The following is a 15,410-nucleotide window of genomic DNA, read 5'->3' as shown; positions in this document are numbered from 1 at the left end:
TGAGGAAAGAAGGCATGAGATGCACACAAAGGCATCAGAAGGAAAGGTTGAGAAAACGGCTTGGGACATAGAAATGGAGAAACACCTGACAAAAGGAGAGTCAACACCAATGATAGCTTTGGACAGGCCTCAGAAAGGAAAACTTTGTATAAGAAGGAATAAAACTGCATATGATAACCTTTTTGTAGGTAATAGTGAGCGCCATGATAAATACCGAATCATAGATGGATGGGGATTCAAAGGTGGAAGAGATCCAGTATTTCCTGGAATATATTTTATCTGTGGGAACAGGGCATATTATCGTTTGCCAGACCATTGGTATGGCACATGTTATGTAGGCCTGGTATTTCCAAAAATCTTTCACATGTACAGAGAAGAGGGTGTAAATAGTTTAAATAGTCATTTAGTGCGTAGAAAGAGAGAATCTTGGGCAGAAATTGTAGGTGACATTTTTTGTGCATTGATACCAGCAGTGGGAATAACTCTGAATGCAAATAAAATTAGAAGATTGTCTACAGTAGTGGATCGCTTGTCAACAAGCACTGCTAATGGATTCTTATTGGTTAATACTGAAATGGTTGCCATGCATGCTATGGTAATGCAAAATCGACTTGCCCTTGACATTCTATTGGCAAAAGAGGGTGGAGTCTGTGGAAAGCTGAAAGTTCAACATTGTTGCTCTTACATTCCAGACGAAAGTAAAGATCTAAAGGTTTACATTAAAAATATTACTGAATTGCATGATGAACTTGTACCACTGGAGGTTGAAGATGTATGGACAAGAATGGGAAAGAAAATAGCTGCTATTAAAAATTTCTTAGCTGAAATAGGTAGTACTGTTATAGGTAAAATTCTGTTTCCATTAACATGTGTGATAGTTGCATTATTAGTGATAAGATTAGGGTGTATGTGTTGTAGAAATAAGAAAACAAATAAGAAAATAAAAAGAGATAAAATTAAGAGAAAAGGAAAAGAACCAGAAAAGGATTTTGAAGAGATAGCCTTAGATGAGTGGAAATAAAGTATGTATGAAAAAGCAAAAAGAGATGAATATGGAGAAACTGAACTATGCGCTATGAGTAAGAAGTCATTTCAAATTTCCGTAAAAGGGTACTAAATTTTGGTGTTTTGTGGTGATAAAATCACCAAAGGGGGGATTGCTGGAGTGAGGTTTCCCTAAGATTCGTTTACCTCCTCCATTTTATCATTTTGAATTAAAACGAATAACTGATTAATATTAATAGTATTAATGGTTTGTTGTGTTTGAATAATCAACATTACTAATTAGAAAATACACGAGGGAATCGCATTTGCATGGCTTGATTGATATGTAAACTAATTTCGTATGCATACTAATGTCAGATATTTAGAATTTGCATGTTATATGTTGCTTTTGTGGTGTGATTTGTGAATCGTGCTTTAAAATGTGAGTATAAACCGCAATGCGTGTTGCTTTTGCTAGATAAATACACACACATAGAGGGTTTAGTGAGGGAATAACATTTTAATAGTCACTTCCATGTATTAATTACTTTTTGTGTTTCTTTGCTTAAGTTGACCTTTCTGGAGTGGCCACAAAATGGCTGCCATCCCTATTTTGACGGACAGACGAGATACAGAAGTCACTGAGTGAAGTGCGCCTGCGCTAAAAGATGAGCAACAATAACCTCGTCCTGACCCCAAGCAGACTGTACTCGTGAAGGTCGCACCGGGAGGAGTGCCAATCCTCAGACAATGGACTTCCTTAAACTAAGAACTGTTATAATTGATGACACCATGGATACAAACCCGTATGGGAACCAAAATGCCCTGAATGGACTAGTAACTGTTGCAAATTATTAATAAATTGAGAATTACATCTAATGAAACATTGAACGCATGAGAATCAGGAAGAATGATCCTGGTTCCACCAATCGGATTTGTTTAAAACATGTATTGTAACATTTTGTTGATGATTTTACTATAAAAGAAGTAGACTAGAGAGGGTCATTAGGTTTGGCTCATTGCGCTTTAGCCTGTTTCCCTGACGTTAAGCTGACGGAGAGGACGGTGACACTGCTGGACAGCTGCTTGCCAGAGACTCTGATGGACTGATCAGATGCCCAATTAATTTACGAACTGATTGATCGATTTATGGGCATAGAGACGAAAGATCTGAATCTGACATAGAGGACGCCATTTAGCCAGATTAGGTAAATATGCGAATCAAAATATTGAATGCTTTATGATTTTCTTATGTTTATTTAGATAAACATTTCAATTCATTTAAGAACTGTGTCGGGTTATTATTTGAAGTGTATTGATGTATATTGTTTAGAAGAATTAGGTGTCGCTTTTCCCAGCAACTCAGCTGATCCATGGCCAATCCATGGGAGGAATTGCTAGGTTAAAAAGTATTGAGACCCTGGTGAGGTAGGGAGGAATAGGTGAACTTGTTACTCATCAGGGGATTTGTGCATTTTTCTCCCATTTCCAGCGCATGGAATAGAGAAAGGAATTCCCCTCTCTCGAGGACCATTGATCTAAAGTAGAATGAATGATTGGTGTTATGGGCCCCACCAGTGAATGAGTGAATGAATGTTGGTTGAAGAGATCTGTGGTCTGTGATGTGGAAAGGGGATTTTGGTATTCAGCGCTGGAGCAATAGAAGTTGTTACAAGCAATCCATAAACCTTATTGATGTCAGCCTCAGAGTGCAGACATCGCACATGCACCAGCAGTTCAATACGGAGATCCTGACATGTCAGAAATACTCCATGAAAGTCATAGCAGTCTCACAAAATGAATGCCTAGAAACGTTACACCTCCCATCAGCATCAAGGCTTGAGGTGAGCTGCTCGTGCAGAGAATCAAGAGTGGGGAGCGCGCTCAGCATTTTAAAAGACGCCACTCACAAGTAGTACAAAAGGGGGTGGTGATGGACGGAGCATCAGAACCAATCAAACACTCACACCCAGTCAACAGATCTCGGTTTGATCCATCACCGTTCTTTAGTCCACTCTGCCACCCCAGTTCAGACATGGCCATATGCAAATCAGTCTGACCCTGTGCCTCATGGGAACAGTCCAGCCCGAACTGCCAAGCCATGCCTTCCCTGGACCGGAAACAAGCTTCCTAGGACCGGTTTCTGGCATTTCAGCCATCTTCAGCCAGGCTTGCTTGAAGACGGCTGAAGACGGCTGAAATGCCAGAAACCTGTCCTAGGAAGCTTGTTTCCGGTCCAGGGAAGGCATGGCTTGGCAGTTCGGGCTGGACTGTTCCCATGAGGCACAGGGTCAGACTGATTTGCATATGGCCATGTCTGAACTGAGGTGGCAGAGTGGGCTAAAGAACGGTGATGGATTAAACCCAGATCAGTTGACTGGAGGTGAGTGCTTGCAATGTTCAACACTCCGTCCATCATTTCCTTTGGTTTTTGCTTTGTTCGCCATAAGTTGGCAGGGTATGCTCAGCCGTGAGTCCCATCCTCACTTTGCCACTGGATTCAAGCAAGCTTGGCTGAAGACGGCTGAAATGCTAGAAACCGGTCCTAGGAAGCTTGTTTCCGGTCCAGGGAAGACAAGGCTTGGCAGTTCGTGCTGGACTGTTCCCATGAGGCACAGGGTCAGACTGATTTGCATATGGCCATTTCTGAACTGGGGTGGGAGAGTGGGCTAAAGAACGGTGATGGATTAAACCCAGATCAGTTGACTGGGGGTGAGTGCTTGCAATGTTCAACACTCCGTCCATCATTTCCTTTGGTTTTTGCTTTGTTCGCCATAAGTTGGCAGGGGTGAGTCCCTTGCTCACTTTGCCACTGGATTCAAGCAAGCCTGGCTGAAGATGGCTGAAATGCCAGAAACCGGTCCTAGGAAGCTTGTTTCCGGTCCAGGGAAGTCATGGCTTGGCAGTTCGGGCTGGACTGTTCCCATGAGGCACAGGGTCAGACTGATTTGCATATGGCCATGTCTGAACTAGGGTGGCAGAGTGGGCTAAAGAACGGTGATGGATTAAACCCAGATCAGTTGACTGGGGGTGAGTGCTTGCAATGTTCAACACTCCGTCCATCATTTCCTTTGGTTCTTGCTTTGTCCGCCATAAGTTGGCAGGGTATGCTCAGACGTGAGTCCCTTGCTCACTTTGCCACTGGATTCAAGCAAGCCTGGCTGAAGACGGCTGAAATGCCAGAAACCGGTCCTAGGAAGCTTGTTTCCGGTCCAGGGAAGACATGGCTTGGCAGTTCGGGCTGGACTGTTCCCATGAGGCACAGGGCCAGACTGATTTGCATATGGCCATGTCTGAACTGGGGTGGCAGAGTGGGCTAAAGAACGGTGATGGATTAAACCCAGATCAGTTGACTGGGGGTGAGTGCTTGCAATGTTCAACACTCCGTCCATCATTTCCTTTGGTTTTTGCTTTGTTCGCCATAAGTTGGCAGGGTATGCTCAGACGTGAGTCCCTTGCTCACTTTGCCACTGGATTCAAGCAAGCCTGGCTGAAGACGGCTGAAATGCTAGAAACCGGTCCTAGGAAGCTTGTTTCCGGTCCAGGGAAGACATGGCTTGGCAATTCGGGCTGGACTGTTCCCATGAGGCACAGGGTCATGTCTGAACTGGGGTGGCAGAGTGGGCTAAAGAACGGTGATGGATTAAACCCAGATCAGTTGACTGGGGGTGAGAGCTTGCAATGTTCAACACTCCGTCCATCATTTCCTTTGGTTTTTGCTTTGTTCGCCATAAGTTGGCAGGGTATGCTCAGACGTGAGTCCCTTGCTCACTTTGTCACTGGATTCAAACAAGCCTGGCTGAAGACGGCTGAAATGCCAGAAACTGGTCCTAGGAAGCTTGTTTCCGGTCCAGGGAAGAAATGGCTTGGCAGTTCGGGCTGGACTGTTCCTATGAGGCACAGGGTCAGACTGATTTGCATATGGCCATGTCTGAACTGGGGTGGCAGAGTGGGCTAAAGAACGGTGATGGATTAAACCCAGATCAGTTGACTGGGGGTGAGTGCTTGCAATGTTCAACACTCCGTCCATCATTTCTTTTGGTTTTTGCTTTGTTCGCCATGAGTTGGCAGGGTATTCTCAGACGTGAGTCCCTTGCTCACTTTGCCACTGGATTCAAGCAAGCCTGGCTGAAGACGGCTGAAATGCCAGAAACCGGTCCTAGGAAGCTTGTTTCCGGTCCAGGGAAGACATGGCTTGGCAGTTCGGGCTGGACTGTTCCCATGAGGCACAGGGCCAGATTGATTTGCATATGGCCATGTCTGAACTGGGGTGGCAGAGTGGGCGAAAGAACGGTGATGGATTAAACCCAGATCAGTTGACTGGGGGTGAGTGCTTGCAATATTCAACACTCCGTCCATCATTTCCTTTGGTTTTTGCTTTGTTCGCCATAAGTTGGCAGCGTATGCTCAGACGTGAGTCCCTTGCTCACTTTGTCACTGGATTCAAACAAGCCTGGCTGAAGACGGCTGAAATGCCAGAAACCGGTCCTAGGAAGCTTGTTTCCAGTCCAGGGAAGAAATGGCTTGGCAGTTTGGGCTGGACTGTTCCTATGAGGCACAGGGTCAGACTGATTTGCATATGGCCATGTCTGAACTGGGGTGGCAGAGTGGGCTAAAGAACGGTGATGGATTAAACCCAGATCAGTTGACTGGGGGTGAGTGCTTGCAATGTTCAAAACTCCGTCCATCATTTCCTTTGGTTTTTGCTTTGTTCGCCATAAGTTGGCAGGGGTGAGTCCCTTGCTCACTTTGCCACTGGATTCAAGCAAGCCTGGCTGAAGATGGCTGAAATGCCAGAAACCGGTCCTAGGAAGCTTGTTTCCGGTCCAGGGAAGTCATGGCTTGGCAGTTCGGGCTGGACTGTTCCCATGAGGCACAGGGTCAGACTGATTTGCATATGGCCATGTCTGAACTGGGGTGGCAGAGTGGGCTAAAGAACGGTGATGGATTAAACCCAGATCAGTTGACTGGGGGTGAGTGCTTGCAATGTTCAACACTCCGTCCATCATTTCCTTTGGTTCTTGCTTTGTCCGCCATAAGTTGGCAGGGTATGCTCAGACGTGAGTCCCTTGCTCACTTTGCCACTGGATTCAAGCAAGCCTGGCTGAAGACGGCTGAAATGCCAGAAACCGGTCCTAGGAAGCTTGTTTCCGGTCCAGGGAAGACATGGCTTGGCAGTTCGGGCTGGACTGTTCCCATGAGGCACAGGGCCAGACTGATTTGCATATGGCCATGTCTGAACTGGGGTGGCAGAGTGGGCTAAAGAACGGTGATGGATTAAACCCAGATCAGTTGACTGGGGGTGAGTGCTTGCAATGTTCAACACTCCGTCCATCATTTCCTTTGGTTTTTGCTTTGTTCGCCATAAGTTGGCAGGGTATGCTCAGATGTGAGTCCCTTGCTCACTTTGCCACTGGATTCAAGCAAGCCTGGCTGAAGACGGCTGAAATGCTAGAAACCGGTCCTAGGAAGCTTGTTTCCGGTCCAGGGAAGACATGGCTTGGCAATTCGGGCTGGACTGTTCCCATGAGGCACAGGGTCAGACTGATTTGCATATGGCCATGTCTGAACTGGGGTGGCAGAGTGGGCTAAAGAACGGTGATGGATTAAACCCAGATCAGTTGACTGGGGGTGAGAGCTTGCAATGTTCAACACTCCGTCCATCATTTCCTTTGGTTTTTGCTTTGTTCGCCATAAGTTGGCAGGGTATGCTCAGACGTGAGTCCCTTGCTCACTTTGTCACTGGATTCAAACAAGCCTGGCTGAAGACGGCTGAAATGCCAGAAACCGGTCCTAGGAAGCTTGTTTCCGGTCCAGGGAAGAAATGGCTTGGCAGTTCGAGCTGGACTGTTCCTATGAGGCACAGGGTCAGACTGATTTGCATATGGCCATGTCTGAACTGGGGTGGCAGAGTGGGCTAAAGAACGGTGATGGATTAAACCCAGATCAGTTGACTGGGGGTGCGTGCTTGCAATGTTCAACACTCCGTCCATCATTTCCTTTGGTTTTTGCTTTGTTCGCCATGAGTTGGCAGGGTATGCTCAGACGTGAGTCCCTTGCTCACTTTGCCACTGGATTCAAGCAAGCCTGGCTGAAGACGGCTGAAATGCCAGAAACCGGTCCTAGGAAGCTTGTTTCCGGTCCAGGGAAGACATGGCTTGGCAGTTCGGGCTGGACTGTTCCCATGAGGCACAGGGCCAGATTGATTTGCATATGGCCATGTCTGAACTGGGGTGGCAGAGTGGGCTAAAGAACGGTGATGGATTAAACCCAGATCAGTTGACTGGGGGTGAGTGCTTGCAATGTTCAACACTCCGTCCATCATTTCCTTTGGTTTTTGCTTTGTTCACCATAAGTTGGCAGGGTATGCTCAGACGTGAGTCCCTTGCTCACTTTGCCACTGGATTCAAGCAAGCCTGGCTGAAGACGGCTGAAATGCTAGAAACCGGTCCTAGGAAGCTTGTTTCCAGTCCAGGGAAGACATGGCTTGGCAGTTCGGGCTGGACTGTTCCCATGAGGCACAGGGTCAGACTGATTTGCATATGGCCATGTCTGAACTGGGGTGGCAGAGTGGGCTAAAGAACGGTGATGGATTAAACCCAGATCAGTTGACTGGGGGTGAGTGCTTGCAATATTCAACACTCCGTCCATCATTTCCTTTGGTTTTTGCTTTGTTCGCCATAAGTTGGCAGCGTATGCTCAGACGTGAGTCCCTTGCTCACTTTGTCACTGGATTCAAACAAGCCTGGCTGAAGACGGCTGAAATGCCAGAAACCGGTTCTAGGAAGCTTGTTTCCAGTCCAGGGAAGAAATGGCTTGGCAGTTTGGGCTGGACTGTTCCCATGAGGCACAGGGTCAGACTGATTTGCATATGGCCATGTCTGAACTGGGGTGGCAGAGTGGGCTAAAGAACGGTGATGGATTAAACCCAGATCAGTTGACTGAGGGTGAGTGCTTGCAATGTTCAACACTCCGTCCATCATTTCCTTTGGTTTTTGCTTTGTTCACCATAAGTTGGCAGGGTATGCTCAGACGTGAGTCCCTTGCTCACTTTGCCACTGGATTCAAGCAAGCCTGGCTGAAGATGGCTGAAATGCCAGAAACCGGTCCTAGGAAGCTTGTTTCCGGTCCAGGGGAGACATGGCTTGGCAGTTCGGGCTGGACTGTTCCCATGAGGCACAGGGTCAGACTGATTTGCAAATGGCCATGTCTGAACTGGGGTGGCAGAGTGGACTAAAGAACGGTGATGGATTAAACCCAGATCAGTTGACTGGGGGTGAGTGCTTGCAATATTCAACACTCCGTCCATCATTTCCTTTGGTTTTTGCTTTGTTCGCCATAAGTTGGCAGCGTATGCTCAGACGTGAGTCCCTTGCTCACTTTGTCACTGGATTCAAACAAGCCTGGCTGAAGACGGCTGAAATGCCAGAAACCGGTCCTAGGAAGCTTGTTTCCAGTCCAGGGAAGAAATGGCTTGGCAGTTTGGGCTGGACTGTTCCTATGAGGGACAGGGTCAGACTGATTTGCATATGGCCATGTCTGAACTGGGGTGGCAGAGTGGGCTAAAGAACGGTGATGGATTAAACCCAGATCAGTTGACTGAGGTGAGTGCTTGCAATGTTCAACACTCCGTCCATCATTTCCTTTGGTTTTTGCTTTGTTCGCCATGAGTTGGCAGGATATGCTCAGACGTGAGTCCCTTGCTCACTTTGCCACTGGATTCAAGCATGCCTGGCTGAAGACGGCTGAAATGCCAGAAACCGGTCCTAGGAAGCTTGTTTCCGGTCCAGGGAAGACATGGCTTGGCAGTTCGGGCCGGACTGTTCCCATGAGGCACAGGGTCAGACTGATTTGCATATGGCCATGTCTGAACTGGGGTGGCAGAGTGGGCTAAAGAACGGTGATAGATTAAACCCAGATCAGTTGACTGGGGGTGAGTGCTTGCAATGTTCACCACTCCGTCCATCATTTCCTTTTGTTTTTGCTTTGTTCGCCATAAGTTGGCAGGGTATGCTCAGACGTGAGTCCCTTGCTCACTTTGCCACTGGATTCAAGCAAGCCTGGCTGAAGACGGCTGAAATGCCAGAAACCGGTCCTAGGAAGCTTGTTTCCGGTCCAGGGAAGACATGGCTTGGAAGTTCGGGCTGGACTGTTCCCATGAGGCACAGGGCCAGACTGATTTGCATATGGCCATGTCTGAACTGGGGTGGCAGAGTGGGCTAAAGAACGGTGATGGATTAAACCCAGATCAGTTGACTGGGGGTGAGTGCTTGCAATATTCAACACTCCGTCCATCATTTCCTTTGGTTTTTGCTTTGTTCGCCATAAGTTGGCAGCGTATGCTCAGACGTGAGTCCCTTGCTCACTTTGTCACTGTATTCAAACAAGCCTGGCTGAAGACGGCTGAAATGCCAGAAACCGGTCCTAGGAAGCTTGTTTCCAGTCCAGGGAAGAAATGGCTTGGCAGTTTGAGCTGGACTGTTCCTATGAGGCACAGGGTCAGACTGATTTGCATATGGCCATGTCTGAACTGGGGTGGCAGAGTGGGCTAAAGAACGGTGATGGATTAAACCCAGATCAGTTGACTGGGTGTGAGTGCTTGCAATGTTCAACACTCCGTCCATCATTTCCTTTGGTTTTTGCTTTATTCGCCATGAGTTGCCTGGATATGCTCAGACGTGAGTCCCTTGCTCACTTTGCCACTGGATTCAAGCATGCCTGGCTGAAGACGGCTGAAATGCCAGAAACCGGTCCTAGGAAGCTTGTTTCCGGTCCAGGGAAGACATGGCTTGGCAGTTCGGGCTGGACTGTTCCCATGAGGCACAGGGTCAGACTGATTTGCATATGGCCATGTCTGAACTGGGGTGGCAGAGTGGGCTAAAGAACGGTGATAGATTAAACCCAGATCAGTTGACTGGGGGTGAGTGCTTGCAATGTTCACCACTCCGTCCATCATTTCCTTTTGTTTTTGCTTTGTTCGCCATAAATTGGCAGGGTATGCTCAGACGTGAGTCCCTTGCTCACTTTGCCACTGGATTCAAGCAAGCCTGGCTGAAGACGGCTGAAATGCCAGAAACCGGTCCTAGGAAGCTTGTTTCCGGTCCAGGGAAGACATGGCTTGGCAGTTCGGGCTGGACTGTTCCCATGAGGCACAGGGTCAGACTGATTTGCATATGGCCATGTCTGAACTGGGGTGGCAGAGTGGGCTAAAGAACGGTGATGGATTAAACCCAGATCAGTTGACTGGGGGTGAGTGCTTGCAATATTCAACACTCCGTCCATCATTTCCTTTGGTTTTTGCTTTGTTCGCCATAAGTTGGCAGCGTATGCTCAGACGTGAGTCCCTTGCTCACTTTGTCACTGGATTCAAACAAGCCTGGCTGAAGACGGCTGAAATGCCAGAAACTGGTCCTAGGAAGCTTGTTTCCAGTCCAGGGAAGAAATGGCTTGGCAGTTTGGGCTGGACTGTTCCTATGAGGCACAGGGTCAGACTGATTTGCATATGGCCATGTCTGAACTGGGGTGGCAGAGTGGGCTAAAGAACGGTGATGGATTAAACCCAGATCAGTTGACTGGGGGTGAGTGCTTGCAATCGTCAAAACTCCGTCCATCATTTCCTTTGGTTTTTGCTTTGTTCGCCATGAGTTGGCAGGATATGCTCAGACGTGAGTCCCTTGCTCACTTTGCCACTGGATTCAAGCATGCCTGGCTGAAGACGGCTGAAATGCCAGAAACCGGTCCTAGGAAGCTTGTTTCCGGTCCAGGGAAGACATGGCTTGGCAGTTCGGGCTGGACTGTTCCCATGAGGCACAGGGTCAGACTGATTTGCATATGGCCATGTCTGAACTGGGGTGACAGAGTGGGCTAAAGAACGGTGATAGATTAAACCCAGATCAGTTGACTGGGGGTGAGTGCTTGCAATGTTCACCACTCCGTCCATCATTTCCTTTTGTTTTTGCTTTGTTCGCCATAAGTTGGCAGGGTATGCTCAGACGTGAGTCCCTTGCTCACTTTGCCACTGGATTCAAGCAAGCCTGGCTGAAGACGGCTGAAATGCCAGAAACCGGTCCTAGGAAGCTTGTTTCCGGTCCAGGGAAGACATGGCTTGGCAGTTCGGGCTGGACTGTTCCCATGAGGCACAGGGCCAGACTGATTTACATATGGCCATGTCTGAACTGGGGTGGCAGAGTGGGCTAAAGAACGGTGATGGATTAAACCCAGATCAGTTGACTGGGGGTGAGTGCTTGCAATGTTCACCACTCCGTCCATCATTTCCTTTGGTTTTTGCTTTGTTCGCCATAAGTTGGCAGGGTATGCTCAGACGTGAGTCCCTTGCTCACTTTGCCACTGAATTCAAGCAAGCCTGGCTGAAGATGGCTGAAATGCCAGAAACCGGTCCTAGGAAGCTTGTTTCCGGTCCAGGGAAGACATGGCTTGGCAGTTCGGGCTGGACTGTTCCCATGAGGCACAGGGTCAGACTGATTTGCATATGGCCATGTCTGAACTGGGGTGGCAGAGTGGGCTAAACAACGGTGATGGATTAAACCCAGATCAGTTGACTGAGGGTGAGAGCTTGAAATGTTCAACACTCCGTCCATCATTTCCTTTGGTTTTTGCTTTGTTCACCATAAGTTGGCAGGGTATGCTCAGACGTGAGTCCCTTGCTCACTTTGCCACTGGATTCAAGCAAGCCTGGCTGAAGATGGCTGAAATGCCAGAAACCGGTCCTAGGAAGCTTGTTTCCGGTCCAGGGAAGACATGGCTTGGCAGTTCGGGCTGGACTGTTCCCATGAGGCACAGGGTCAGACTGATTTGCATATGGCCATGTCTGAACTGGGGTGGCAGAGTGGGCTAAAGAACGGTGATGGATTAAACCCAGATCAGTTGAATGGGGGTGAGTGCTTGCAATGTTCAACACTCCGTCCATCATTTCCTCTGGTTTTTGCTTTGTTCGCCATGAGTTGGTAGGGTATGCTCAGACGTCAGTCCCTTGCTCACTTTGCCACTGGATTCAAGCAAGCCTGGCTGAAGACGGCTGAAATGCCAGAAACCGGTCCTAGGAAGCTTGTTTCCGGTCCAGGGAAGACATGGCTTGGCAGTTCGGGCTGGACTGTTCCCATGAGGCACAGGATCAGACTGATTTGCATATGGCCATGTCTGAACTGGGGTGGCAGAGTGGGCTAAAGAACGGTGATAGATTAAACCCAGATCAGTTGACTGGGGGTGAGTGCTTGCAATGTTCACCACTCCGTCCATCATTTCCTTTGGTTTTTGCTTTGTTCGCCATAAGTTGGCAGGGTATGGTCAGACGTGAGTCCCTTGCTCACTTTGCCACTGGATTCAAGCAAGCCTGGCTGAAGACGGCTGAAATGCCAGAAACTGGTTCCTAGGAAGCTTGTTTCCGGTCCAGGGAAGACATGGCTTGGCAGTTCGGGCTGGACTGTTCCCATGAGGCACAGGGTCAGACTGATTTGCATATGGCCATGTCTGAACTGGGGTGGCAGAGTGGGCTAAAGAACAGTGATGGATTAAACCCAGATCAGTTGACTGGGGGTGAGTGCTTGCAATGTTCAACACTCCGTCCATCATTTCCTTTGGTTTTTGCTTTGTTCGCCATAATTTGGCAGGGGTGAGTCCCTTGCTCACTTTGCCACTGGAATCAAGCAAGCCTGGCTGAAGATGGCTGAAATGCCAGAAACCGGTCATAGGAAGCTGGTTTCCGGTCCAGGGAAGTCATGGCTTGGCAGTTCGGGCTGGACTGTTCCCATGAGGCACAGGGTCAGACTGATTTGCAGATGGCCATGTCTGAACTGGGGTGGCAGAGTGGGCTAAAGAACGGTGATGGATTAAACCCAGATCAGTTGACTGGGGGTGAGTGCTTGCAATGTTCAACACTCCGTCCATCATTTCCTTTGGTTCTTGCTTTGTCCGCCATAAGTTGGCAGGGTATGCTCAGACGTGAGTCCCTTGCTCACTTTGCCACTGGATTCAAGCAAGCCTGGCTGAAGACTGCTGAAATGCCAGAAACCGGTCCTAGGAAGCTTGTTTCCGGTCCAGGGAAGACATGGCTTGGCAGTTCGGGCTGGACTGTTCCCATGAGGCACAGGGCCAGACTGATTTGCATATGGCCATGTCTGAACTGGGGTGGCAGAGTGGGCTAAAGAACGGTGATGGATTAAACCCAGATCAGTTGACTGGGGGTGAGTGCTTGCAATGTTCAACACTCCGTCCATCATTTCCTTTGGTTTTTGCTTTGTTCACCATAAGTTGGCAGGGTATGCTCAGACGTGAGTCCCTTGCTCACTTTGCCACTGGATTCAAGCAAGCCTGGCTGAAGACGGCTGAAATGCTAGAAACCGGTCCTAGGAAGCTTGTTTCCGGTCCAGGGAAGACATGGCTTGGCAGTTCGGGCTGGACTGTTCCCATGAGGCACAGGGTCAGACTGATTTGCATATGGCCATGTCTGAACTGGGGTGGCAGAGTGGGCTAAAGAACGGTGATGGATTAAACCCAGATCAGTTGACTGGGGGTGAGTGCTTGCAATATTCAACACTCCGTCCATCATTTCCTTTGGTTTTTGCTTTGTTCGCCATAAGTTGGCAGCGTATGCTCAGACGTGAGTCCCTTGCTCACTTTGTCACTGGATTCAAACAAGCCTGGCTGAAGACGGCTGAAATGCCAGAAACCGGTCCTAGGAAGCTTGTTTCCAGTCCAGGGAAGAAATGGCTTGGCAGTTTGGGCTGGACTGTTCCTATGAGGCACAGGGTCAGACTGATTTGCATATGGCCATGTCTGAACTGGGGTGGCAGAGTGGGCTAAAGAACGGTGATGGATTAAACCCAGATCAGTTGACTGGGGGTGAGTGCTTGCAATGTTCAACACTCCGTCCATCATTTCCTTTGGTTTTTGCTTTGTTCACCATAAGTTGGCAGGGTATGCTCAGACGTGAGTCCCTTGCTCACTTTGCCACTGGATTCAAGCAAGCCTGGCTGAAGACGGCTGAAATGCTAGAAACCGGTCCTAGGAAGCTTGTTTCCGGTCCAGGGAAGACATGGCTTGGCAGTTCGGGCTGGACTGTTCCCATGAGGCACAGGGTCAGACTGATTTGCATATGGCCATGTCTGAACTGGGGTGGCAGAGTGGGCTAAAGAACGGTGATGGATTAAACCCAGATCAGTTGACTGGGGGTGAGTGCTTGCAATATTCAACACTCCGTCCATCATTTCCTTTGGTTTTTGCTTTGTTCGCCATAAGTTGGCAGCGTATGCTCAGACGTGAGTCCCTTGCTCACTTTGTCACTGGATTCAAGCATGCCTGGGTGAAGACGGCTGAAATGCCAGAAACCGGTCCTAGGAAGCTTGTTTCCGGTCCAGGGAAGACATGGCTTGGCAGTTCGGGCTGGACTGTTCCCATGAGGCACAGGGCCAGACTGATTTGCATATGGCCATGTCTGAACTGGGGTGGCAGAGTGGGCTAAAGAACGGTGATGGATTAAACCCAGATCAGTTGACTGGGGGTGAGTGCTTGCAATATTCAACACTCCGTCCATCATTTCCTTTGGTTTTTGCTTTGTTCGCCATAAGTTGGCAGCGTATGCTCAGACGTGAGTCCCTTGCTCACTTTGTCACTGGATTCAAACAAGCCTGGCTGAAGATGGCTGAAATGCCAGAAACCGGTCCTAGGAAGCTTGTTTCCAGTCCAGGGAAGAAATGGCTTGGCAGTTTGGGCTGGACTGTTCCTATGAGGCACAGGGTCAGACTGATTTGCATATGGCCATGTCTGAACTGGGGTGGCAGAGTGGGCTAAAGAACGGTGATGGATTAAACCCAGATCAGTTGACTGGGGGTGAGTGCTTGCAATGTTCAACACTCCGTCCATCATTTCCTTTGGTTTTTGCTTTGTTCGCCATGAGTTGGCAGGATATGCTCAGACGTGAGTCCCTTGTTCACTTTGCCACTGGATTCAAGCATGCCTGGCTGAAGACGGCTGAAACGCCAGAAACCGGTCCTAGGAAGCTTGTTTCCGGTCCAGGGAAGACATGGTTTGGCAGTTCGGGCTGGACTGTTCCCATGAGGCACAGGGTCAGACTGATTTGCATATGGCCATGTCTGAACTGGGGTGGCAGAGTGGGCTAAAGAACAGTGATAGATTAAACCCAGATCAGTTGACTGGGGGTGAGTGCTTGCAATGTTCACCACTCCGTCCATCATTTCCTTTTGTTTTTGCTTTGTTCGCCATAAGTTGGCAGGGTATGCTCAGACGTGAGTCCCTTGCTCACTTTGCCACTGGATTCAAGCAAGCCTGGCTGAAGACGGCTGAAATGCCAGAAACCGGTCCTAGGAAGATTGTTTCCGGTCCAGGGAAGACATGGCTTGGCAGTTTGGGCTGGACTGTTCCCATGAGGCACAGGGTCAGACTGATTTGCA

The sequence above is a fragment of the Triturus cristatus genome, chromosome 1_1 (assembly GCF_964204655.1).
Source record: "Triturus cristatus chromosome 1_1, aTriCri1.1, whole genome shotgun sequence".
Classification (NCBI taxonomy): Eukaryota; Metazoa; Chordata; class Amphibia; order Caudata; family Salamandridae; genus Triturus; species Triturus cristatus.
Note: the sequence above shows the minus strand (reverse complement) of the source record.